The sequence below is a fragment of the Phascolarctos cinereus genome, unplaced genomic scaffold (assembly GCF_003287225.1).
Source record: "Phascolarctos cinereus isolate Bilbo 61053 unplaced genomic scaffold, phaCin_HiC Scaffold_3;HRSCAF=262, whole genome shotgun sequence".
NCBI lineage: Eukaryota > Metazoa > Chordata > Mammalia > Diprotodontia > Phascolarctidae > Phascolarctos > Phascolarctos cinereus.
In genome coordinates this window covers 53,671,385-53,699,332 of record NW_027555736.1, presented here as the reverse complement: position 1 = coordinate 53,699,332, position 27,948 = coordinate 53,671,385, and the positions used below count along the sequence as shown (strand labels likewise).

General features: G+C 35.7%; 1 protein-coding gene across 9 annotated transcripts in view; it reads right to left on the bottom strand.

Annotated features, from left to right (window-relative positions):
• KAT6B (lysine acetyltransferase 6B) overlaps positions 1 to 27,948 on the bottom strand; it is a 223,576-nt gene that overhangs the window by 144,022 nt on the left and 51,606 nt on the right. The window lies entirely within an intron of this gene.

Here is a 27,948-nt window from a genome sequence, read left to right as displayed (position 1 = left end):
AAAAACCTTGAAAGGATGCAAAACCCATTCCTGAGTAAAAAAAAAAACAACAAAAACATTAGAAAACAGTAATAAATGGGTCTTTTCTTAGTACAATAGGTAATACATATCAAATACCAAGAGTCAGTATCTTACCTGATGGGTATATACTGGAAGGCTGTACAATAAAATCTGGGGTAAAGCAAGGATGTTAATTATCATTACTACTGTTTTCCAGAGAGTTAGAAAGGCTAGTTCTAGTATTAAGAATAAGAAACTGAAGGAATCAAACATAAGCAAAGATGAAATAAACATCACTTTTTACAGAAGATATAATGATTAACTTAGAGAAACCAAGAGAATTAACTAATAAATTAAATGAAATTTTAGCAAAGTTGTAGGATACAAAAACAAAGAAACACACACAACCATCAGTGTTACAAAAAGGCAAACTTAGAGATATTCTATTTAAAATAGCTACAGAATGTGTAAAATACTTGGTAGTCTACCTGCCATAGCAATGATGAAGTCTGCCACATCAATTGACTCTTCTTTTCATGAAAGATTTCTCTGTAGCATGTGCTGTTGTTTAATAGCATTTCACCCACAATAGAACTTCTTTCAAAACTGGAGTCAACCCTCTCAAACCTGGCTGCTGTTTTTATTAATCAAGTTAGTGCAATATTCTGCCATATTGTTGCGTCTCAGGGAATAGGGAGGCCAGAAGAGAGGAAGACAGATGGGAAACAGCCAGCTGGTGAAGTAGTTGGGAAACACACAAGATTTATCAGTTAACTTCACCATCTTGTATGGGCACAGTTCGTGGTGCCCTAAAACAATAAAAATAGTAATATTAAAGATCAATGGTCATAGATCATGATAACAGAGATGATAATGGAAAATTTTGAAATATTGCAAGAATTACCAAAATTTGACACAGAAACACTATGTGAGCACCTGCTATTGAAAAAATGGCTCCAAAAGACTCACTCAATGCAGGGTTGCCACAAACCTTAAATTTGTTTAAAAAAAAAAAAACAAAACCAAAATGCAGTATCTGTGAAATGCAGCAAAGCATAATAAAACAAAGCATGCCTGCACACATGCAAATATTTTGCATAAATCAAACCAATGCAGTTAAAAGTAAAAGGAAAGTAAGTAACAATGAAAAAAAATCTTTGCAGGAAGTTATACTAATAAAGTTCTCATTTCTAAAGTATATAGAGAATGGAATCAAATTAATAGAACAAGAGCCATTGTTCAATTGATAAATGGTCAAAGGATAGGAACAAGAAATTTTCAGAGGAAGAAATCCAAGTGACCAGTAGACATATTTTTAAAATGACCTAAATTATTAATTGGAAAGTGCAAATTAAAACAATTCAAGCTTTCAACTCACATCTGTTAGATTAGGAATGCCCTGACCAAAAAAAAAAAAGAAAAGGAAGAAAAAAGAAAATGATAAATGCAGAGGGGCTGTGAGAAAATAGGTACATTAATGTACTGTAGGTAGAGCTGTGAACTGGTTTAGCCATTCTGGAAAGCAATCTGGGACTATGGTCTACAAGTTATTAAACTGTGCATACCCCTAGACCTAGCAATACCACTAATAGGTCTATACTCCAAAGAAATAAAAAAAAAAAAAAGGAAAAGGATCTATACATAAAAATATTTATAGCAGCTCTTTTGTGTGGTGACAAAGAATTATAAAACTAAAGGAGTGCCTATCAATTGGAGAATGGCTAAACAAATCAAGGTATATGAAGGTGATGGAATACTATTGTGTTATAAGAAACGATGAAGGGGATAGTGTGAGAAAAACCTGGGAAGACTTGTATGAACTGATGTACATTAAAATGGGCAGAACTAAAAAGAGAATTTCTATAATAACAACAACACTATAATGGCAAATAACTTAACATGACTTAAGACCTCTAATCAATGCACTGACCAATCATGATTTCAAAGGACCCATAATGAAACATACTATACATCTCCTGACATAAAGATGATAAACTCAGTGTGTGTGCATATGTATGTATGTGTATATGTATGTATGTGTGTGTTTGGACATGGCAATGAAGAATTTTGCTCGACTATGCATATTTGATATAAGGTTCTTATTCTTTTTAAATGGAGGTAGGAAATGAGAGGGAGAAAAAGTAAGCTTTTCTTAACTTAAAAAATTAATTTAGTTTTTAGAAACTTCACAGAAATAGACTCAAAGAGAAACACAAGCAAGATAGTTTTGAAAGTTACACATGGAATTGTAATATACTTTTAAAAAAGGAGTAAGTAGAATGAAATTTAATATACAATCCTCATTTTGTATTCTGCTGGGTTTAAAGAAGTACTTTTTCCAGTGTTTTAAATTCAGAATAAAACCAGTATGTCTCAGTCAACAAGAACATTGAATTAGAATTCAAATAAGTAAAGATTTATTGTATTTGAACATTCATATCACTCTTATAATGTTATTTAATAAGGAAAAATTATACTTGGAAAACTAAGATAATACCACATGACGATTCTGTAATTTAAGAATTCACTTAAATAATAACAGAAGCTTAAATTTTGTCATTTCTGTGAGAATAGCATCTGCTTCCTGTCACAAGGCTTTTAATTTCTGAATTAAGTAATTATATTTTAAAATGGCAACAAGACATAATGATGCATTATAGAAATAAAAATGCTACAGAATTGCTAAATAGTACTTAACAGCTCATTTGAGGTTTGGAGTCAAATCCTGTTATAGTCTGAAAGGGATGAAATAGGAAACAAAAGAAACTGGGGCTTAGAGCTGTAGTCCTAGCTCTGTTTGAAATTCAGTGGTTGATCTTAAATAAGTAACTTCATGTCTCTGTGAAACAGCTGTATTAATGTTTTTCTTTGATCTGAAATTTCATTCACCTTTGCCTTTTAAAAAAAAACCTACTACTTAACAACATGCTCAGAAGGACAAAATTTACTACAAGCATCACATGAAAGTAACATGTTACTAGGATTGAAGCCAAAGGACCTGGTGGGAAATTTTTTGAATTGTGTGGTCAAGACGAAGGTACTGTATTTTCTGCTACTATTCTAAATAGAACTCTACAAGTACCTTTGACAATATGGTAATGCTTAGAAATCTGTTTCGTATTTAATCCTAAAATTCCAAGCAAAAGAGTCTCATTTAGCAATATATAATTGATTATTGTTACTATTTTGCTATATTGAAGGGGCCCTGTGTCTGTTTCCCCATACCACCTCATCTGAACCCAAAATCCCAGTAATACTTCACTTGACACTCATTTATTTCCAGGATTATCATATAACTACTAGTTTAAGGCCAGATCGATATTTTTTTACACTTGACTTAACAACCTAATCAATACTTAACAAGGATATTCTGCCATGAAAAGCAAACTATTGTTCACGCAACTAGTTCCCCTAGGCTTTGTGTTAAGAGAAAACTACCTCAGACAGATTCAATCATGACATGGTTAACGTGAGATTCACTGTTCATTTTGTGGGAACAATGTAAGGTATTAATTCAGATATAGCACTAAATCACCATAGATCCTTAAATAAACTACTTAACATAAATAAACAGTGCAAAGTAATAACAAATTATGAAAAGTTACACTACACAATCCAAATATAAGACAGCTCAAAATACTGTGTGCGTGTTTTTTTTAAACGAATGGAAAAAGAAAGTTGGCTATTTGTATTTGAATTCAAACATTTATTGTCTATTATGTACAAGTCACTACATTACACTGGGGACACAATAACAAAAAAAAAAAAGAGAAGTCCTTGCTTTTCAGAATCTTACATTCTGTTGCAGGATATAAAATAAACCCACACAAATTATCAGCATCTCTGTACACTACCAATAAAACCCAGCAGGAAGAGAGAGAAAAAGAAATGTCATTTAAAAATAACTACAGACATTATGAAATGGTTGGGAGTCTTTTTTGCCAAACAGGAACTATATGAACACAATTATGAAATACTCTTCACACAAATAAAGCTACATTTAAATATCTGGAAAAATATTAATTGCTCATAGGTAGGCCAAGACAATACAATAAAAATTACAACAGTACCTAAATTAATTCACTTATTCAGTGTCACATAAACTACCAAAGAATTACTTTATAGAGCTAGAAAAAAAAATAACAAAATTCATCTGGAGGAACAAAAGGTCAAGATTATGAAGGAAATCAATAAAAAAAAATGGGAAGAGGGTAGAGCAGTATCAAATTTCAAACTATATTAAAAAGCAGTAATCATTAAAATAATTTAGTACTGGATAAGAAACAATGGTTGATCAATGGAACAGATGAAGTATATGATATACAGAGGCAAATGAGCACAGTGGCCTGGTGCTTGATAAACCCAAAGCTATAATCATCAAAACCATTTGGTACTGGTTAAGAAACAGAGAGGCTAGGGGCAGCTAGGTGATGCAGTCGATAGAGCACCAGCCCTGGATTCAAGAAAACCTGAGTTCAAATCCAGCCTCAGACACATAACACTTACTAGCTGTGTGACTCTGGGCAAGTCACTTAACCCCACTGCCTAGCCAAAAACAAAAATAAAAACAAAGAAACAGAGCGGCTGATCAATGGAATAGATTATATCCACAACATACAGAAGCAAATGAGCACAGTAACCTAGTGATTGATAAATACAAGGCTATTGTACAAGAATTCACAATCTGATAAAAACTGTTGGGAAAACTAGAAAATAGTCTAGCAGAAACTAAGCACAGATAAACATCTCACACCATATATCAATAGAAGCTCCACATGGGTATGTGATTTATAAATATGATATATAACTGAAAAATGGGAAGAAACTACCTGGGAGATCTATGGATGGGGGAAGAGTTCATGACCAAAAAAAGAGACAGAAAGCTTCAGTGGAGATGAAATGAATAATTTGGATTACACAAAATTAAAATTTTTTCATACACAAAACCAATGCAGCTAAAATTAGAAGAAAAGCAGGCAACTGGGGAAAAAAACCTTTGTACCAAGTTTCTCTGATAAAGATCTCATTACTAAAATATACAGGACCCTGAGCCAAATTTACAAGAGCCATTGCCCAAATGATATATGATCAAAGGATATGAACAGGCAGTTTTCAGAGGAAGAAACCAAAGCTTTCAAGAGCAGATGAAAAAAAATGCTCTAAATCATTAATAATTAGAAAACTATACATTAAAACAACTTTGAGGTATCACTTCATACCCATCAGATTGGCCAAGATGACAGAAAAGCAAAATGACAAATGTTGGAGGCAATGTGGGAAAACAGGCACACTACTTCACTGATGGTGAAGCTATGAAGTAGGTCAACTATTCTGAAAAGGAATTTGAAACTATGCCCAAAAAGTTATTAAGCCATGTATATACCCTTTGACCCAGCAATACCAGGGCTAGGTCTAAACCCCAAAACCAAGATTAGGAGAAAAGCAGAAAAGTGGGAAAGAATTTTTTATAACCAGTGTCTCTGATAAAGGCTTCATTTCTAAAATATATAAAGAACTGAGTCAAATTTATAAAAATACAAGTCATTCCCTAATTGATAAATGGTCAAAGGATATGAACAGACAGTTTTCAGATAAAGAAATTAAAGCTATCTATACTCATATGAAAAAATGCTCTAAATCACTATTGATTAGAGAAATGCAAATGAAAATAACTCTTAGGTATCACAACATACTATCAGATTGGCTAACATGACAAAACAGGAAAATGATAAATGCTAGAGAAAATATGGGAAATTTAGAAGACTAATGCATTGTTGGTGGAGTTGTGAAGAGATCTAACCATTATGGAGAGCAATTTGGAACTATGCCCAAAATGTATATACCCTTTGACCCAGCAACAACACTTCTAGGTCTATATCCCAAAGAGATCATACAAATGGGAAAAGGATCCACATGTATAAAAGTATTTATAGGAGCTCTTTTTGTGGTAGCCAAGAACTGCAAATTGAGGGGATGCCCATCAGCTGGGGAATGGCTGAACAAGTTGCGGTATATGAATGTAAGGGAATACTATTGTGCTATAAGAAAGACAGGCAGACTTCAGAAAAACCTGGAAAGACTTTTATGAACTGATGTTTGAGTGAAGTGAGCAAAATATTGTACACAGTAACAGCCACATTGTGTGATGACTAACTGATAGACTTCTCTCTTCTTAGCAATGCAAGATCTAAGATGATGGAAAATACTATCCACAGAAAAAGAACTACAGAGTCTGAATGCAGATTGAAGCACATTATTTGCTCTCTCTCTCTTTTTTCTTTTTTTGTTTGTTTCTTCTTTCCCTTGGTTTCTCCCATTGGTTCTAATTCTTCTTCACAACATGCCTAATGTGAAAGTGGGTTTAATATTAATGTATATGTAGAGGCTACATCAAATTGCATGCTGTCTTGGGGTAGGGGGAGGGAGAGATGGGGAGAAAATTGGGAACTCAAAATCTTATGGAAGTAAATCTTTAACAATAAAAATAAATAAATAAATTATCAAAAAATGAGGAAAAGGACACATATGTACAAAATATTTATAGCAGCTCTTTTTGAGGTGGCAAAGAATTGGTAAGTGAAGGGATGTCCAATGGCTAAACAAGTTTGACATGTGAATGTGATGGTATGAACACCATTGCGCTGTAAGAAATGATGAAGAGGATGGTTTCAGAAAAACCTGGGAAGATTTATATGAACTGATATCAGCAAAGTAAAGCAAAACCAGGAAAACAATTCAGCAATACTGAAAAGATAATCAACTATGAAAACACTTAGTAACTCTGATCAACACAATGACCCACTACAATTCCAGAGGACTCTCGATAAAAAATACTATCCATCTGCAGACAGAGAACTGATAAACTCAGAGTGTAGACTGAAGTGTATTTTTTTTCCTTTTCTTGCCTTTTTTCTTCCTAGAAAATGGCTAATGCAGAAATCTGTTTTTCATAACTTCATATTTGTAATAGGTTTTATATATCTTGCTATGTCAATAGGTTAGGGAGGGGTAGTAAGGGAGAGAATTTGAACTGAAAATAAAATTGAATTAAAAAAAGAATCTACATTCTACTGGCAAGGGAGAGGTAGCAGTGGAGAGACTATAACACACAAATGAGTAAATATACAGCATACGCAAAGTAATACAAACTGAGGAAATTTTACAATGCAGAGGTACAGAGGAGACATATTCTAGACATGAGCAACAACACTGCAGGAGGGAAATTGTGTATAGGAAATACAGCAGGCCAGCTTGACTAAAAGAGACAATGTATGGGTTTAATATGAAACAAGACTAGAAAGGGGAGAATCATACTGTGTTTTTTTTTTAATCAGAACACGGCTTGGTAAACTTGGTTACACGGACACCTGAGGATCTCATGGATTGATTTCAAGAGGTCCCTGAATGTGCTTATATGGCATACAAATGTAACACCGTACTATTATTGTGTAAGCTTTTTGAGAGCGGGGCTGTCTTTTCTCTCTTTTTGTATCTCCAGCGCTTAGCACATGGCAGTCACTTAATAAACGCTTACTGACTGACTAGATTGCCTAGGAAGAAATAACAGATATAAGGAATCTGGAGAACATGGGAAGACTGGCACGAACTGAATCAGAGTGAAATAAGCAAAGTCAAAGGATAATTTGCATGACTACAACACTGGAAATATAAAAATTACTAAAAAGGAGTCAAACTCTGAGAAAATAAAGCAAAAAAACCAAACAGTGCTCTGGGAGAATAAGTCAAGTCAACAAGTATTTATTAAGCACTTATACTTGATCCTGGAGGTGGGAGGAAGGCACTGGAGTTTACTGACATGGTCAGACCTGTGCTTTGGAGACACTGGAGAGCTGAATGAAGGAGAGAAACCTGAGTAAGGAGACAAGGTACGAGGCCACTACCATGCTCTAGGCATGAGGTAACGAGGGCCTGCACCAGGCCAGGAGCAATGTCTATCACAGGAGAGGAGGAGGACGATACAAGAGACATCACAAAAGTAGAAATGACAGGGGCAGGCAACTGTCTGGATATGGAGAAGGGAGAGAGAGAGAATGAGGAATCCAGTCTGACACCTGAGGTAAGAGCCTGGATAGCTGAAGATGGCGTGTACCCCCAGTAATAAGTGGTGGTGGAGTGAGAGGAAGCATTAGTAGAGTTCTCCTCCATAGTTCCTGGACAAAGATCTAAAGAATGCACCAGAATGAATCCTCATCCAGGAAGTGAGGAAACAATCACATTGAAACAGTCACATTCAGTCATTTTTTCCATTTTTCCAGGGTACCTTAGAGAAGTGAAAGAAAGGTCTTCACGCAGAAGGCTAGGGATCTGGCCAGGAATGCAGAGCAGTGGCAGCAATGATAGAGAGCATTCCAGCACTCAGGGACTGAGGGAGGACTGAGACACACATCAGAGAAAGATCCCAGAGGATCTCTAAGCAAGTGCTGGGTGTAGAAATAGGTGCCATGTGGCAGCTCTACCAACCACCACCAGTGCTGTATCACAAATCTGGGGAAGACAAAAGCAGTCATGAGTTTCAGCAATAGTAGCAAGTTCAGGGAAGGAAACAGTAGCTGCGTGGCTCTGATTCCTAAGGCAAATCACAGCATCCCAGGCCAACGGGGAGCAGGAAGGACAGATGCTCTGAACCCGCAGAGCCTACCAGCAGGACAACAGTCAAGCAGCAGCCTGTTGAAACTTCAACCAAAAACAAGCTAATAGACCCAAACCTGGGTCAAGAATGTGCAGACCAGGAGGGCAGTAAACAAACTTCCTCCTGGATCACACAACTTGGGGAGCATTGAAAGCTTTTGCAGGTGAATCTATGAAAACAGTAGAAGGACATAAGAGGGGAGAAGCTCAGAACAGATATCCTCCCTAGAAATGTACAGAACCCAATACTAACAAAGTCCAAAGTCAAGAAGCAGGCTGGAAGAATGAACAAAACCAAAAAAGAACCAAACTGTAAAGAGCTACTATAGCTACAAGGAAGGTCAAGACAAAAACCACAGAAGACAGTTACCTGAAAATGTCTACAAGCAAAGCCTCGAGAAAAATGTAGTTGAGAATTAACTAGAAGAATTAAAGCAAGAGTTAAAGAAGGAACTAAGATGATTTTACAAATAAACTGAGAACAGTAGAAAACATAATTGGAAAAGAGGCAAGAGCTAGAGAAGAAAGATATAAGAGAATTAACAGCTTGAAAAAAGAGGTACAAAACCTTACTAAAGAAAATTAATCCTTCAAAATTAGAATTGGTCAAATGGAGGCTCACGACTCCAAGAGACATCAAGAGATAATAAAACAAAGCCAAAAGATTGGAGAAATAGAAGGAAAATATGAAATCTCATAGGAAAAACAACTGACCTGGAAAACAGATTAAGGAGAGATAATGTAAGAATCATTGGACTATCCAAAAGCCAAAAAAAAAAACACCCTAGACATCATATTTCAAGAACTCATAAAATAAAACTGCCCAGATAGGTTAGAACAAGAGGGTAAAATAGAAACTAAAAGAATCCATTGGCCACACCCTAAAAGAAACCCCAAAATGAAAACTCCCAGGAATATATAACCAAAATCAGAGATCCTAAGTCAAGGAGACAATATTGCAAGCAGCCAAGAAAAAAATAATTCAAGTATCGAGGAACCACAATCAAGATCACACAAGATTTAGCAGCAAGCCTAAGAACTTGGAATATGATATTCGAGAAGGTAAAGGAGCTAGGCATACAAGCAAGAATAATCCACCCAGCAAAACAGAGTATAATCCAACAAGGAAAAAATGGACCTTCAATGAAACAGAAGATTTTCAAGCATTCCTGATCAAAAGACCAGAGCTGAGTAGAAAATCTGACACATATTCCGTAGTCAGGAAAAGTACAAACAGGTTAAAAATGAATGAGAAATCATAAGGGACTAAACCAAGGTTACATTGTTTGAATTTTTATAGTGGAAGAGAATACACGTGACCCCTCAACATTAACATAACCAGGGTTTCTACAGGGAGTCTAATTAATTAGAGGGCCTTAGTATGATTTTCTTGGGTTTGGATGATCTCAAAAGAAAAATGGAATGGATAGGGAGGAAGAATGTACTGGAAGAAAGGAGAAGGGAGAGGAAGAATGGGGAAATTTTTCTCACATAAATGGGTTATACGAAGAGAAGTTCCTACAACAAAGACAGGGCAGTGAAGCAGGGGGCAGAGAGCAAAAGATACTTGAACCTCACTCATTTAAACTGGTTAAAGGAGAAAAGAATACACATACATAATACAGCTGGGTACAGAAATACATCTTAACCCAAAAGGAAAGAGGAAGGAATGGAGTTAAGGAAAAAAGAGGGAAAATAAGAGAGAAGGGAGATTAAGCAAGGCATTTTGTTGTCGTTCAGTCATGTCAGTCATGTCCAAGTCTTCATGACCTCCTTTGGGGTTTTCTTGGTAAACACACTAAAGTGGTTTGCCATTTCCTTCTCCAGCTCATTTTACAGATGAGGAAACTGAGGCAAACAGGGTTAAGTGACATGCCCGGAATCATACAGCTAGTAAGTGTCTGAGGACAGATCTGAAGTCAGAAAGATGAGTCTCCCTGACTTCAGGCCTGGCACTCTACCTATTGCACCACCTAACAGCCCCAAAAAGCAAAGTAAGGCCTAATTAAAAGAGATAAAAACAGATAAGAGACATAAAGATTAAAAGAGATAAAAAAAACCATTTTGCTAAAAGGTACCATAGACAATGAATGAATATCACTATTAAACATATATGTACCAAATGGCATAGTATCAAAATTCTTAGAGGAAATTAAATTAATTGAAGGAGGAAATAGACAGTATAACCATACTACTAGGGGACCTCAAGTTACCTCTCTCAGAACCAGATATATCTAACAGTAAAATAAATAAGAAAGAAGTGAAGGAGATAAATATAATTTTAGAAAAGTTAGATATGACAGAGTTCTGGATAAAACTGAATGGGAACAGAAAGGTGTATATCTTTTTCTCAGCTGTACGTGGCACCTTTACAAATATTAACATAAAACCTTCAGAAATGTAGAAAAGCCAAAATATTAAATGCATCTTTTTTGAGACATAATTCCAAAAAAATTACATGCAAAAAAAAGTCCTTTGAAGCAAAGATTAAAAATTAATTCAAAACTAAATAAGTTAATCCTAAAGAATATGTGGGTCAAAGAATAAAGTATAGAAACAATAATTTCATTAAAGTTAAAAACAATGAGATAATATGCCAAAATTTGTGGGATTCAACCAAAGCAGTAATAAGGGGAAATTTTATGTTTCTTAACTCTTTCATTAATAAAAGAGAAAAAGAGCAGATCAAACAACTAAAAACACTAGAAAACCAAAAAATTAAATATTCTCAATTAAACAACAAAGTAGAAATCCTTAAAATCAAAGGAGATCTTAACAAAACCGAAAGTAAAAACAAGACAAAAATGCTTTTGAATTAATAAATAAAACTAGGAACTGGTTGTTTTTAAACAACAATAAAATAGATAAGCCATCATGTAATTTGATTTAAAAAAAAATCAAATTACCAGTCTCAGAAACGAAAAGGGTAAATTCACAACCAATGAAGAAATCAAAGCAATTATTAGGAGCTATTTTGCCCAGCTATATGCCAATAAAACTAACAATCTCAATAAAATGGATAAATATTCACAAAAACATAAATTGCCCAGATCAAAAGAACAGGCAGTAGAGCATTTAAATAACCCTATCTTTGAAAAAGAAACTGAACAAGTCATAAAAGAACTCCCATAGAAAAAATTCCCAGGACCAAACAGATTTACCAGTGAATTCTACCAAACATTTAAAGAAAAACGAATTACAATAATGCATAAACTGTTAGAAATATTTAGAGAATCTTACCAAATTACTTCTATTACATAAATAGTCTTTTTGTAGATTTTAAAAACATTTATCATTTTTTACATTCATTTTTTAAAATTCTGAGTTCCAAAATCTCTCCCTTTCACCAGCCTCTCCCCCACCTGTAAGAAGACAAGCTATATGATATCAATTATTTGTGTGAAATCATGCAAAACATATTTACATGTCAGCTATGTTGCAGAGAAAAAAAGCAAAAAAAAAATAAAGAGAGTGATAAATATGTTTCAACTTTTACTCATCAGTTCTCTCTCGGGAGGTAGACAGCATTATTCACCCTGAGTCCTTCGAAACTGTCTTGGATCACTGTGTTGATCAGAATAGCTAAGTCTTTCACAATTGATCATCGTTACAATACTGCTGTTACTATGTACAATGTTCTCCTGGTTCTACTCACTTTACATAAGCCTTCCCAAATTTTACAACCATCCCCCTCATCATTTCTTACAGCATAATAGTGTTCCATCACAATCATATACTACAACTTGTCCTTTTCCCTCTTCTTTGATCTCTTTGGGACAGAGACTGAGTAAAGACCAAAAAATACAATCTTAATAACTAAACTTGGGAGAGTCAAAATGGAGAAAGAAAATTATAGACCAATTTCTCTAATGACTACTAATGCAAAAATTTTAAATAAGTACACAGCAACAGCAACACTGTGCAATGACCAACTTGGTTACACTTAACTCTTCTAAGAACAAGGATCTAAGACAATTCCAAAAGACTCATAATGGAAAATGCTATTCATATCCAGAGAAAGAACTACAGAATCTGAATGCAGATAGAAGCATACTATTCTCTCTCTCTCTCTCTCTCTCTCTCTCTCTCTCTCTCTCTCTCTCTCTCTCTCTGTCTCTGTTTCTTCTTGTGGTTTTTTCCTTTGATTCTAATTCTTCTTAAACTTGACTACATGTGGGAATATGTTTAATATGATTGTACACGTATAGCCTATATTAGGATAGCATGCCGTCTTAGGGAGGGAGAGAAAATTTAGAATTCAAAATCTTATAGAAGTGAATGCTGAAAACTAAAAACCAATGATTTTTAAAAAAATTTTAAATAAAATGTAATCCAGGAGATGACAGAATAAATCACAAAGATCATACACTATGGCCAGGTGGGATTTACATGAAGAATGTAAGGTGGTTCAATATTAGGAAAAATTACAGGTATATTTAATCATATTAATAACAAAACCAGCAAAAATCAAAATTATTTCCAAAGATGCAAACAAAATAAAATATCCATTCCTGTTAAAAACATTAGAAAGACTAGGAATAGATGAAACTTTCCTTAAAATGATAAATGGTGTAGTTCAGTTGTTCAGTCATATCTGATTCTTTGTGACCCCTTGGACCCTAGCACACCAACACAATTTGTGGGATTTTCTTGGCAAAGATACTGGAATGATCTGTCATTTCTTTCTCCAGTGGCTTAAGGCAAGTAGAGGTTAAGTGCCTTGCCCAGGGTCACACAGCTAGGAAGTATCTAAGGTTACATTTGAATTCAGGTCTTCTTGACTCCACACCCAGTATCCTATCCATTGAACCACATAGCTGCCTCAAAATGATAAGTAGCATCTACTTAAAACCAAGAGTAATGGGGCAGCTAGGTGCATACAGCGCACACAGCACTGATCCTGGAGTCAAGAGGACCTGAGTTCAAATCTGGCCTGAGACACTTGATACTTACTAGCTGTGTGACCCTGGGCAAGTCACTTAACCTCATTGCCTAGACCAAAAAAATAAAAACAACAATAAAACCAAGAGTGAGCACTAACTGTAATGGGTTCAAGCCAGAACCTTTTCCAATAAGACCAAAGGTGAAGCAAGGATGTCTACTGTCTCCATTTTGATTCCATATTTCTACTATACCACTATACCACTTTTCTGTCTCAGATGTTCCGTCAATAAAGGAGAATTAGCGGCCAAATTACAAGTATTTTGAGGATGGTAGGTCACTTACCTCACCACGAAGAATATTGGAACAGCAGTCAAAAACCCTTAAAATTAAAAGCCCTGCAAATGGACAACACGGTCACTTAAATTCTTTAGCTGTTGAACCCATATTAATATATTTTGCCAACCCACAAGAATCAAGGTTCATACAAATGAAATAAAATACATGAATGAATCAGTACATATATTGAGCACAAATTAAAGCACTCTGCTAGGTGCTGGGGGTGAAAGATTACCCAAAAAATGCATGCTATGATCTTTGACTTCAGAGAATTTACAGACTAATTGAGGGATCATGGATTAAGGAGAAGTTAATATAAAACACCTGACAAATTAATCAAACCAAAATACTTTTTTAAAGTTCAAGATCTACTCATAGCCCATGAAAGTTCATGCTACTGATGATAAATTAAAAATCAATAAAGAAAAATGATGAATAAAGCCTTAAAAACAAACAAAAGAAAACATCTTAAACTGTAGAAATGAAAACAAAAAGAAATATAAATAAATCTCTAAAAGTTTATTTCTTTATAATTTTATTATGGAACATCATCAAACCAGTTTCTCCTAAAAGCTGATAAGAAGCTACAATTTTCTCCAGCTACTGACATTTACAAACTGGGAGCAATCCCAGCCAGTAAAGGATTTGCCTATTAGCCATGCTATCTCCACAAAGACAGCAGCCTTATTAAATTACAACTGTTTGAACAAGGTCAAGCACTCAGGGTTTAATTCAAAGTGTTTCCAGGTATAATGCTGTCAGGTCAACTTAAACAAGCCAACAGAGGCTTGGAGCCTGATTAAATATTAAAACAGAATCTTTCACATCTGTTTTTACCCAAGGATGAAATTACTGTACATCACTTCAACCAGCTCATTAATACACTATACACACATCTTGCCTCAAAGGTTACAGGAATATCAATGCTTCAGAGTGCCTGCAGTGAAACCTGCACTACACAGCTAGAAGTGAGGTCACACTATACGCTTTAGCAGGATGTCAATATTTCTGTACAAATGTGGGAGATAATCAAGATATAGATATATTTTAATTTAAAGGATAAAAACATTCATGAAGTTAAACTGGTTGCTTTTGATGTGAACCTCTTAATGATTCATTTCATTTTCTTTGCTAAGTAATGGCAGTGAGAAGAAATTATGAACCACAAGTAATTACTTTTGTAAATTACAGGGCTAAAGGAACCCACTAGAAATCTGGAGAGGTAATTTTTAATTTGTAAAGGAATGAATTATATTTAATTTAATTTGTAAAGGAATGAATTATAATCGGAATATAACAGATACATCAGGAACATCTTTTAAAGCTTCATGTACTTTCTCCTGAAAATACATACTATAGGCTTTTAAAACACAGTAGAAAAAAAGAGAATGTCTGAAAAGTCCTTGGAAGGGAGAGGTAGGCGGTATGGTTTAATGGGTAGAGGACTGATCTTATAGAGTCTTGTGGGGTTCAAGTCCTGACTCTCAAATGGTCAAACAACCATTTGGGCAAGCCATTTAACTTTTCAGAGCTCCAGGTACCTATCTAAAACTATGAGGAAGCCAGGAGAATTGGAATCAGAGATAAGGAAGCAGAGTATTCCAGGCACAAGGGATAGCCAGGATGGAGAGAAAAGAGATGGCATGTCATGTGTGAGAAACAAAACAAAAAGGCCAAAGCAGCTGGATTAAAGAGTACATGGAGGAGAGTAAAGTGTGCTTAAGAAAAAAAACAACAGTCCAGGTACGAGATCATGAGGGGCAGTACCATGCTGGTGGCCATGTCAGTGGAAAGAAAGGGCTATCTAGATGAGAGATGTTGTGAAGATAGAAACAACAAGACTTGACAATAGATTGGATGTACGGGGTGAGGGCAAGTGAGTAGAGAAGGATAACATCAGAGTTGTGAGATAAAGTAACCTGTCAGGATCAATGGTAGTGCCTTCAATAGCAATAGGGAAGTTAGGAAGAAGGGAACATTTAGGGGGAAAGATGATGAATTGTGGTTTGGACATGGCGAATTTGAGCTGCATATGGGACACCTACTTCAAGATCTTGACTAGGCATTTGGTGATATGTGAGGAGCTCAGAAGAAAGACTGGGATTAGATATACAGAGCTGGAAATCAGCTGCACAAAGATGATAACGAAACCCATGAAAACTGATGAGCTCACCAACTGAGACACTATCAAGCGCAAGCTCTTCACCTCCTCTGTGCCATGGACTCCTCTGGCAGTCTGGTGAAGCCTGTGGGCTTTTTCTCAGAATGTTTTTGAATGCATAAAATAAAACATTACACAAAAAAACTACACAAAAAAGATCAATTCTACTGAAACATAGTTATCAAGATATTTTTTTAAAAGCAGGTTCACAAACCCCAGGTTAAAACCCCTTGCTATAAAGGGAGGTGAGAAAAGGGTAGAGATACCCTGGGTGAAGATCAGGCGAAGCAAAATGAAGAGGAGTAGTCAGAGACCTGGGAGGAGATCCTGGAGAGGACTGTTATGAAAACCTAGAGAGAGACTATTTGGGAAAAGATGATGATTAACAGCATCAAAGGCTGCAAGGGAGGTCAAGATGACTGAGGAATGAGAAAGTCAATAGATTTGGCAACTAAGAAATCACTAAATCTCAGTGGAATGATATGGATGGAAATCAGATCATATAAGGTTTTGAACTGAGGGAGAGGAGAAATAGAAAAAACAGCTCAAAAAGGTGAGAAATCCTTAAAGAAGATTTCTCAAGGAGTTTAGTTTAAAAAAAAAGTGATGAGAAATACAGAGAAAGTACTAGGGATCAAGTAAGAGTTTTTTAAGTACACAGAAGACATAGGAGTGGTTTTTTTTTTAGGCAATAGAGTTTTAAGATTTTAGAGAGAAGTAGGGATAATAGTAGAGAAAATCTGCTGGATAAGGCTGGATGGGATGGAATGGGATGGGATTATGGGCACATGTAGAGCGGTCTGCCTTGCCAGGCCAAAAAAAAAAAATAGTACCTTTCCAAGTAAGATAGAAGCCAAGGAGATAGTGGTAGGGGTGGAGGTGAGGGCATAGGGTGGGAGTAGGGAGATTTTGGAGTGAATTAAGATGAAGAAGAGCGTGAAAGGAGCAATGTTTAGTGAACGGCCTTGGTTGTTTAGTGGTTTGGATAAGGTCAAGTATGGGGGGTACTCAGCTAAGAGAGGGGAGAGGTGAACCACAGGAGGCATGATGAGGGATGAAGAAGTTGGTCATAGCCACTGTGGTGAGAAACAAGTGTAAAAGGACTGCCTTGCTTCAACTCAGGCCCAGTTGAGATTATGTAAAACAAATCTGAAGAGGAATCAGCCAACAGAATTTCATCATTTTCTCCAGCTATGATCATTAGCCTATGAACAGGAGTGAGGAAGCAGATGGTGACAGTAATCCAAGGTTGGAGTCTGGCAAGCCATAATCTGTGACAGGACAAAAGGTCAAGGGATTCAAGTACGAAGTCGATTTATTCATTAAGGGGTCAAAATAGAAAGAGATTCACCATGGGGATCTACCAAAACCTAACATTTAAAAAAACCACATTATTTTAATGAGTAAAAATCATATATTTCTATTTTTATGTAGAAAATGCATAGCAGCATTTTCATTTCTCGAATACTACATTATTTGTACCACAAGTTCAAGGACAAATGGGTAGGTTAGGATCATTCCCCACCCTCCCCACCCCCATAGCTTGCTAACTACAGATATGAAGACCAAACTACTACTTTTTATTTCTGACTAAGACCATTTCCTATTAATTTGCAAGTGAAAATGTTGCTAAGCTTAGTTACTACTTTTTAAAATTAATAACTGCTAATTTATAACTATTATGATAGAATATCTTATTTTTTAAAAAAAGCAGCAATATCCTCCTGATAATCTCTACAGGACCTGGCTAAAGCTAACATCACCTGCTATTTGGGTAACACCTGAAACAAGTTTATTAATGCCAGCAAGTTCCAACTCAAATTCCAAGTCCTCTACAAAGCCTTCTCTGACAATTTTTATGCACCCTGATTTCTTGATCTCTTTTTTTTCTGAATCCCCACAAAAAGATAACACACTACTCAATCTTTCATCCAATTCAAGAAACATTTATTAAGTTGCTATTGGGCACGCTATTGACCTAGATATAAATTTTAGAAGACACACAGCCCACAGTCTCACAGGTACTACATTCTTTAGAGGGATACGGCACATACTTAAGTAACTATAATCAAATGTAATCAATCAATAAGCTGTGTGCTTATTGCTAAGCCTTATATGAGATATAAAAGAAATAGAAAATAGATGAAGAGCTAAAAAGAGCTTATAATCTAACTCTAAGCATAATACATGATGAATGCATTAGAGATATGCAAAACAGAGCATCATGTGAGGTCGTTGGGGAAGGCTATTACTAATTGGGAGATATGTCATATTCATCAATAACAGCAGTAGTGATAATAAAAGCAATTCAATAATCCAATTACTCAGTTCAACATGTATTAAACTATGTGCAAAGCAATCCACAAAATCCTACTCTTACACATCATCATGATGTGAAAGTAAGAGTTATGGCAGGGTCTACCTTGCTGGAAAGGCTTTGCATATGTCTTCAGCAAAGAAACTGTGTCTATCTTCTAAAGACAAGGCTAGTTAATATAGAAAGGCTCATCACCAGTAGGCTAGACACTAAATAATGAACTCTGCAGCCATGGGAACCCAATAAAATGTTATTCATTCAGAAAAGGCCTCTTTCCATTTCCGCAGTGATGTTGAAAGAACAGCAGAAATGGAACTGAAAGGGCTAATCACATTTTCAGTCCACCTGTATATGTTAACTTCACAATTAGTACTCTAAAAGGGATGTCCTTGTCCAGACATAACAAACTGAAATGCTACTGGAGAGGGTATTGGAGGAATGCTGACTTTCCTACTAAAAATGAAACCAGAAGAGAATTCAGACAAATACAAGAAAATCCGCATGAACTAATTCCAAGAGTGAAGAAAAGAGAATCAGAAGAACACTACACAAATTTCATAGCTACATTTATAGTGCTTGCAAAGCATTTTACATACTCATTTGATCCTCCCAATAGCCCTGTGATGTAGAGGCTATTATCATCCCCATTTTATAGATGAGGAAGCTGAGACAAGAGAGGTCAAGTGACTTGGTCAGGGTCATACAGCTAGGAAAAGTCTGAGGCAAAATTCAAACTCAGGTCTTCCCACTCCAAGTCTTGCGCTCCAGCCACTGGGCAATCTAGCTACAATAATGTATGTGGAAAGATACATTAAAAAGTGGCTGATTAAAAAGTGGTTTCAAAGAGCAACAATGGTAAATAGAATACACAACCAAGTAGAGAGGAAGGGAAGGATTGCCGTGGTAGTACAAGGGCCCAGTTGAGACTGGATAAAAAATTTTGCAGTGGACTCAATCAGCATAGTTGCATGACTGTCCCCTATTCCTGAGTGAAAGAGGCAAATATAGGAATAATCTAGGATTGGGATGTGGCAAGGCATGAATAAGGATTAGCCTTAGGGGATAGGGTTGAAAAGCAGAAGACAGTGTAGAGCCGAAAGAGTTCACTGAGGGGCTGAGATTGAGAAGGAAGGAGAGTGTAGCCAGAGATGGGATAATGGCCTGGGAAAGTACTGAGGGAGGGAGAAATTGGGGGCAGTGCTGATGACAAATAATATGTTTAGGTTCAAGAACAGGTCGTTCCCGATTAGCCTTCCTCCCTTTTTTGACAGGGCTACTGCACTAGTAGATCAAGGGTATAATGGATAAATAGTTTACTAGTTTTCAGCAAAAAGTGTTAAAATATCTCATTCTCATGGAAATGAAAAAAGGATATGGCTAGATCAGGGGTCAGGCAAATTTGTGCAACTCCAAGTGAAGTCCAGTTACTACATTTTTAAATTAAATGAAACTTTATTTAAAAATGTAAAAGCCATTGTTAGCTCAAAGGCCCTGGAGTCCTCAGGCCATAGTTTCTGACTCCTGGGCTGAATGATGGTCTAATTAGATGGACCTGGAGCTGGTTGTAGGGTTACACTCAAAAGAGCATCATCAAAAATTTAATATCAGCTTTTTTAATTTACTTTATTATTTTCCCCCCAATTACATTTGAAAACAATTTTTAACACTCATTTTTTCAAGTGTGGAGTTCCAAATTCTCTCTCTCCCCTCTCTTAATGTCAGCTTTGAAGGAGACTGCCAGTGAATACCCCACTGGCAGCACAGTACAGTGGAAAGAATACTGACCCTGCTTGGAATTGGAGGATATAGGTTCAAATCCTGCCTCTGATGACCTTTGTCACCTTAGATAAGTCACCTTTCCTCCCCGGACCTCAGGTACCTAATCTAAAAATGTGGGGCTGGACTTCCTCTGGGATCCCTTACAACTTCAGATTTTATGACACTCTGATATGAGTCTATGATAAGGCCTGTGCTGTTTAACATTTCTATCAGTGATGGAGATGAACACATGGTTGGCATTCTTATCAAGGTTCTGAGAAATGTTTAACATCCTGACTGGTGGTCAGGATCTAAAAACGTCTTAAAAGGTGAGAACACTGAGGCAAATCAAACAAGGTGAAATTTCTTAAGAGGTAAATGGAAAGTCATACTTTGGCTCAAAAACCTATTTGACAAGTACAAAATTGTAGAGACATAGTTAGGCAAAAGTTTAACTGAAAAAAATCTGAGGGGTCTGTTGTACTACAAATTCAACATGTGTCCAAACTGTGAAGCTGTATCCGAGAAAGCTCATGTGATTTGTGGTACATGCAGCCTAGCTTCTAAGAATAGGGAGGTTGGGGCAGCTAGGTGGCACAGTAAATAGAGCTCCAGCCTTGGAGTTAAGAGGACTTGGATTCAAATCCAGCCTCAGATACTTGAAACTTACTAGCTGTGTGACCCTGAACAAGTCACTTAACCCTGACTGCCTTAAAAAAAAAATCCTTAAAAAAAGAATATGGAGGTGAAAATGCCACAGTAGTCTTTCCTGGGTCAGACCACATCTGAGGTACTTTGCCCAGTTCTGGGCGTGGTATTTTAGGAAGGACATTCATAAGCTGGAGGGTGGCCATAAAAAGCAAGCAGGATCCTGAATTCACACCACATGTAGATCAGTTGAAGGAAATGGGATGTTTAGCCTGGAAAAGACTGAGGAGGGACATGATACCTCTCTTCAAGTGCACAAAAGGCTGTCATTTGGAAGAGAGAATAGATTTATTATTCTTGGCCAAGAAGGCAGAATTAGGGAGGAGGCTGCAAAGAGAGAATTTAGGCTCAATGTCAGAAAAAAATGCCTCCATAGGTAGTGAGTTCCCTCTCATTAAGAGGTTTTAAAGTAGAGTCTGTTTATGCTGTAGCAGGGAATCTTCTTCAGAAGTGGATTGGACATCAGAAGATGGCTTTTGAGTCTGAAATTCTATGATACTCTATTACACTGAAGTGTAACTGACAAATACGTTCTTCAAGATGACAAGAAATCCCGGTTTTACCGGAATCCTTGGAACATCAAGTAACATTACCAAAGATGAAATCCTCATACCTTAACATAAAGGAAATGAGTGGTCACCAAATACAGGAGCCATTTCCAAATATTGTATTTCACCGCATAATTGTAGCAGATTTTAAGCCAATTTTTTTTTGCCAAAAAGTGAGGCGCAACCATTATGTGAAGCTTTTTTTTTTAATTGTGCTGGCTTACTTAAAAATCATTTATTAACAGACTGTCTTTGGTGCAAGATAGGATGTACATAATGCTCACGAATATACATTAAAATTGAATACTGACAATGCACATGGCTGAGAATTCTAGGCTCCCAACTTGCAACACATGAGAGATAAATGCATATCCATATGCCACCGGTAAATACATTGCTGCTCCATTTACCTTTCAAGCGGCATGATGAACAGAATTATACCACATAATGAAAGGGTATAAACCAATTTTTGGACTAAAAAACAAACAAGATGCAATGATTATGTGGTGGTGAAGATTATACGGCGAAATACGGTATTTTGTCTGCATAGAATAAGACTATTAACTTATTGTGGCAAAGATAAAAAATCAATATCAAGTGAGAAGATAAAAAAGAGAAAATAAAGCACACCCAACTAAGGCAACTTCAATTTGACTTATTACTTTCCTAGTTATTCTCAATGTGACAAACATAAAAACAAACATTTTCATATACAAGAACAGAAGAGGATTGCATATGTAATTTCAAATCTGCAGTGTCTAGTCGGTTTGCTTTTTAAAAGTATGTAATAAATTCAACATGTGAGTTTTAAAGCTACCCTGTTTGTCCATTTTGCCCTCTGAAGCTCTTTCTGTTCTCTTCTGGGTATTCTTTTAAATGTTCATTCTTGCCCTTTTCTTTCTTTTTTTTCCCCCCCTCTTTTTTCGGTATCATTTTCTTCCATGCTCCCTTCCCAAAACCTTGCCTTATGACAAATAGGCACAGTCAAGGAAAATAAATTCCCACACTGGCCATGTCAAAAAATGTGTATCTTCTTCTGAACCTCCAGTCCACTGACTCTCTGAGAGGAGATAGAAAGCATGGTTGAGTCATGCATAGTTGGTCATTTCATTACTCAAAGCTCTTAGGTTTTTTTCAAAGTTGCTTTTCTTTACATCTTAGTCACTGAATAGGTTGTTCTCCTGATTCCATTCATTTCACTCTGTTTACATTCATACATGTCTTTCCAGGTTTCTCTGAATCTCCATCCTTTTGGTCATTTATGATGGAACAATAATATTCCATTAAATTAATATACCATAATTTGATCAGTCATTGATGGTCTATAGCACACTCCAAAGGAAAAAAAATTGTCTCTCCCTCCACTGAATTTCACCCAAATACGCTCCATCATCCTTTCTCCCTTTGATTCCTAGAGTTCATTACCAGTGGACCTTAATACATGATGCTGTTCCTGACCCCCTTTTACTTATCTGTTTCTTCTGCATTAGGTGTACGCATTCAAGCACTCAGTGGTGAGTGAGATCATTACAAAAGTTCAGGAGAGAGAGGATGAAAAGTCTGAATCACAGTAGTCATCCACAGCTGCCAAAATATCTTTCCAATACACAATTCTTACCACATCACTCCCTTGTTTAACAAATCTTAAGAGGCTGCCTACTGAAATAAAATACGAAGTCCTTAGCCTGGCATTAGGAGACCTGTTCAATATGGCTCTAACCCACATTTCCAGCCTTATTTCATATTACTTCCCATCATGCACTCTACAGTCAAGACACACAGTACTGAACTATTGCCCAAATTCAACATGATGTCTTAAGCCTTTGTACATTGATTCAGGCCATTCAAGGAATACACTGTTATCTGATCTCTACTTTTCAAAATCTTTCCTTCAGTTTTTAGCTGAAATGTTCCCTCCTCCTTGGTGAAGCCTCCCATGATCACCCCAGTTGAAAGTGTTATCTCCCTTAAACTTATTCTTAGAGTACTTTGTCAGGGTCTCTCCTTTGCCCCCATCACATTCAACCTTATGTTATCCTTATGTGTGTTCCTGCTGTTTCCCTGTAGTACAAGGAAGTATAAGCTCTTTCATATTGTGATGGGATCACCTCCTTTTCCATGTACACATATTTCCAGTGACACCCTTTATGCCACAGTGAAGAAGAACACCAACTTTGGTTGGTAATATATTGCAGCCTACTCATACCCACTAGGTGCCTCTCCTTTGCATTTTAGTAATCTACCACTTCATTTCTTTGTATATCATGGCCTTCTCGGGCTTGCATTCACATACTATCACTGGAAGATTACTGATGTTAAAAATACTTTTCTTGGTTTCATGGAGCAATCTGGAGTCATTAAAAGAATTGAAAAAATTCCCAAAGGCAATGAAGCCTGTTTCCTTTCTCTTATTATACTCTGGACCCAGATCAGTAATTGATCCTAGTATATATCCGATATATACATACTGGTAAAAAGCTCTATGGATTGGCCACTGAACTGTAATCTGAGCAACAGGAATCCTATGTGGATAGTTAGGCAACTCTCTTGCAGGAATTATGGATCTCATTTACAAATTTCTACAATGTTTTAGAGTTTAATGCAAATGGTATGCCTGCAGGACCTCATGATATAGAAAGAGTCCCTCTTTGAATTGGCCCCCTGTACTAGATATCTTCCATGATGGTAGCAAACACCTTTGGTGAACATACATCTACATTTTATGACTTGTTTTATATTAATAATCAGAAGATCAATGAATAAGTTATTACTTTTTTTTGATATTTTGGAAAATGTAATAGCATCCTTTCTGTCATTCTGAAATACTAAAGTGAAATACTGCTAGTTAATAAAGTATGAAAAAAAAGATAAAATTCCAATAGAATATAATCTTCTATCACCTAGTAATTTATACCTGAATGATATAATCAGGTAGCCCAAAGAACACTAAATTCAAGGTCAATGAATTTTTTTTGACTATTGCACAAAAACCTCCTAAGCACTTAACACCTGAGAAAATTATTCATTATGACACTGGTTCAATATATAGCTACAATGAAATAGTTTGAGCTGCAACCCAACTTATTTTAGTTAAGATGTAAAGTACTTTATTTTATTCTATACTATTTACCAACAAAAACATAGAACTATAGAAACAAAATAAAAAGTGACTGTATAAAAAGTCAAGCTCTCTCTCTTTTTTTTTAAAATTCTGTGGTTTTTAAGAATAGGTATTACTTTAAGAAAACCAGTAAAAGTGGTAGCTCTTAAGAAGCACCTTTCAATGGGGCACCTAGGTGGCGCAGTAGATAGAGCACTGGCCCTGGAGTCAGGAGGACCTGAATTCAAATCCGACCTCAGACCAAACACTTGACATCTACTAGCTGTGTGATCCTGGGCAAGTCACTTAACCCCAATTACCTTAAATAAATAAATAATAATTTAAAAAAAGAAGCACCTTTCAAAAACTATAGGAGATATTGCAGCAATTGTTGACATAGGGAAATCAAAAAACATTAAGGTCCACAATGAAATCATCACACCAAAATTAAAAAACAACAAAAAACTAAAACCTAACAAGTGATAAATTATTGCTGCTAAATAACCTAATAAGTTCTCAGAAAATAAGCAAAGACCTTCAGCATACATTTCTTAAGGATGGAAGAAAAGGAGGAAGAAGCTGACTAGGAAAAAAAAACAGTTGCCATGTGACGAGGGGAACCTTGTCATGGACAAGATTATTAAAAAAAAAAAAAGGTTAATTTTTACCAATGAAATCCTCATTTTCATTCAAAGTGATACCAAAACCAACCTTAGAAGTCCTCGGCATTTTCACTAGTATATGAATTATTCACCCACAAACATCTGGGGGAGGAAGGGTTAGCCAACCATAACTTAGCGTGCAAAACTGAACATAATCCAACAAGGAAAAAAGGGACAGTTAATGACTAGAGGGCTTCCAAGTATTACTAATGAAAAGAACTGAGCTGAGTGAAACTCTGAAGTTCAAACACAGGAACTAAGAGAAATATAAAAAGGTAAACAGGAAAAATAATGATACATTCTAATATGAGGAGATGATACATATGTCACCTCTGGATGGTAACATCACCAGGGGTCATACAGGGTGTCTAATCAGTCATAAGGCCTGGGCATGATTCTGTTATGATTTGATCATCTTAACATGTAGCCACAATTCTCAAGTAGACACTTTTAAAAGGAAGAGGAGGGAGTGGAGAGGAATGCTGACCCCTAAATGTCACTCTCATTTGAACTGGTACATACATACAAAATTGGGTACAAAAAATATATCTCACTCAACAGGAAAACTGGAGTACAATAGGAAAAAAGGAATTAGTGGGAGCATAGATTAAGGAAAGGATTAGTCCTAAGCAAAACAAACTCTAACTAAGGATATATGAAAATATTTAGAGCTCTTTTTGAGGTGGTGCCTACAAATTGGGGAATGGTTAAGCAAGTTGTGTGTATGGATATGATGGAATATTATTGTATTGTAAGAAATAATGAGGGAGATGATTTCAGACAGACCTGGGAAGACTTGTATGAATGGATGCAGGGTGAAGTGAGGGGAACAAACAAGTTACACAGTGACAACAATGTAGTAAAGACAAACAATTGAAAAAATTAGGACCTGATCAATGTAATCATCAACCATGATTACAGAGGACTAATGATGGAACATGTTATATATACCTCCTGATAGAGAGATGAAAGACTCACAGTACAGAATGAGACATGCTTTTTTTGACATGATCAATGAGAAAATTTGTTTTGCTTGACTAGACATGTTTGTACAGTGTTTTGTTTTCATTTTGTTCTTAATGGGGTGGAGACAGGTGGGGTAGGTAGCAGAAAAGGCAGATTTCTGCTAACACACACATACACACATACACATATACACAACATATAAACATAAATACATATATATATTTGTAAACAAAGGTATTAAAGTAGGAGACTTTAAAGGAAAGGAATAACAGTAGGAAACAAGAAAAGAGGATCATTTCCAAAAGTGACTACAGTTAACAAATGGGAGAATCCTGGTTTGTTTTCTTTTTTTTGCCCCCTCTTTTATTCTCTCTTAATAAAGTAACCATTTTTCCCATTCCACCTCCTACCACTTTAGCTGAGTAAGGATTTTTGTATTCAATTTCACATCCTCCTCATTCAGAGATCAGCACTTTTTACTATCATTTCCCTTTTAGAATACTTAATAGGCATAAATAAAAGGATTTCTTATGATCTGAAGTGAAAGAATAGGTTATTTTGCAAATGCAAGAATATAGGTAAAACATCATTTTATACTGTAGTACCATAAGTCTCTATTTAAAATATATCCACTTAGATACATTTTTGAAGCTTTGGTGCTAAGCTGCTTCAATGCAAAACTTAAACATATTTAAACAAACTTATACAACTCTCTTTAAAGACTTACAGTGAAACTATTAAAAGATGTCTTGATCTGAAGTAGACATTTTATTTCATAAATCATTAAAACATATATAAGATACAGTGATCAACAGTTTATTTCTAGTGTTGACAGATTTGAAAAAATCTTTATGGTCAAGAGGTTCCATATTTTCAAAGCACTTAAATGCAAATGATTCAAACAATGTAATTAGACACTAATCAAAGGGTAGAACATTTATAATAAGAGATCTGTCTCATCACATGGTGAAAATATTAAAAGCAGTGCCTCAATTACCTCCATTTTCCCAAATTTATCTTTTTAGTACTAAGGTTAACATATACATGCAGTTGCAGCAATGCTAAGTTTTCTGAGCTGATAAAATTTCTAGCTAATGATCACTTAAAGGGGAAATAAGTTTATATTTCTACAACCAGATTGATATTAATGAACACCTGAAAATTAATTTTGATCTCTCTTCCCACATCTCTATCCAAACCATCTCTTTTTCTCTAAAAGAGAATAATCCCTTTATACTTTAATGAACTATTATTTAGAAAAAGTATGAAATCAGATAGCAGTTCTCTTTTCAGAATATACACCCTATGATATGATAGGGTACTTTTATATGCCATTACACTTAATTTTTAACTAGCTAAAAGTCTGGTACTCACTTAAACCCTCCTTTCTCTGGGATACACACACACACACACACACACAACTTAGAAAAACAAAACAAAAAATTATAGCATGAATGTAATTGTGGAATAAGAGGTATAAAGGCTAAACTGCTTTTTTTTTAACCCTTTGGTATTTATTTTTCAATACAGCTAAGTGTTTGTAGTCTTTTTACGGTACCCTTGGAGAAAACCATTATTAAATAATTTAGTCTTTTAGCTTCCAGCTGTGTTAGCATATAAATGGATATGTATATAATAGAGTACATAAATGATGATATATAAAGGGCTATACTCACATTAAAACTTCTGCTCTTATTAGTGTTTTTAATCAATAAAATTCCACATAGAGAAAGATGCAGCATATACATTAATCACATTACTGACTCAGATGTAAGTCAGTAAATTTTTCTAAGCTCAGGGAAAAAAATTAATAAAAGGAAATTTATAAAAACAACAGTTTCACATAGAAGTGATTTGGT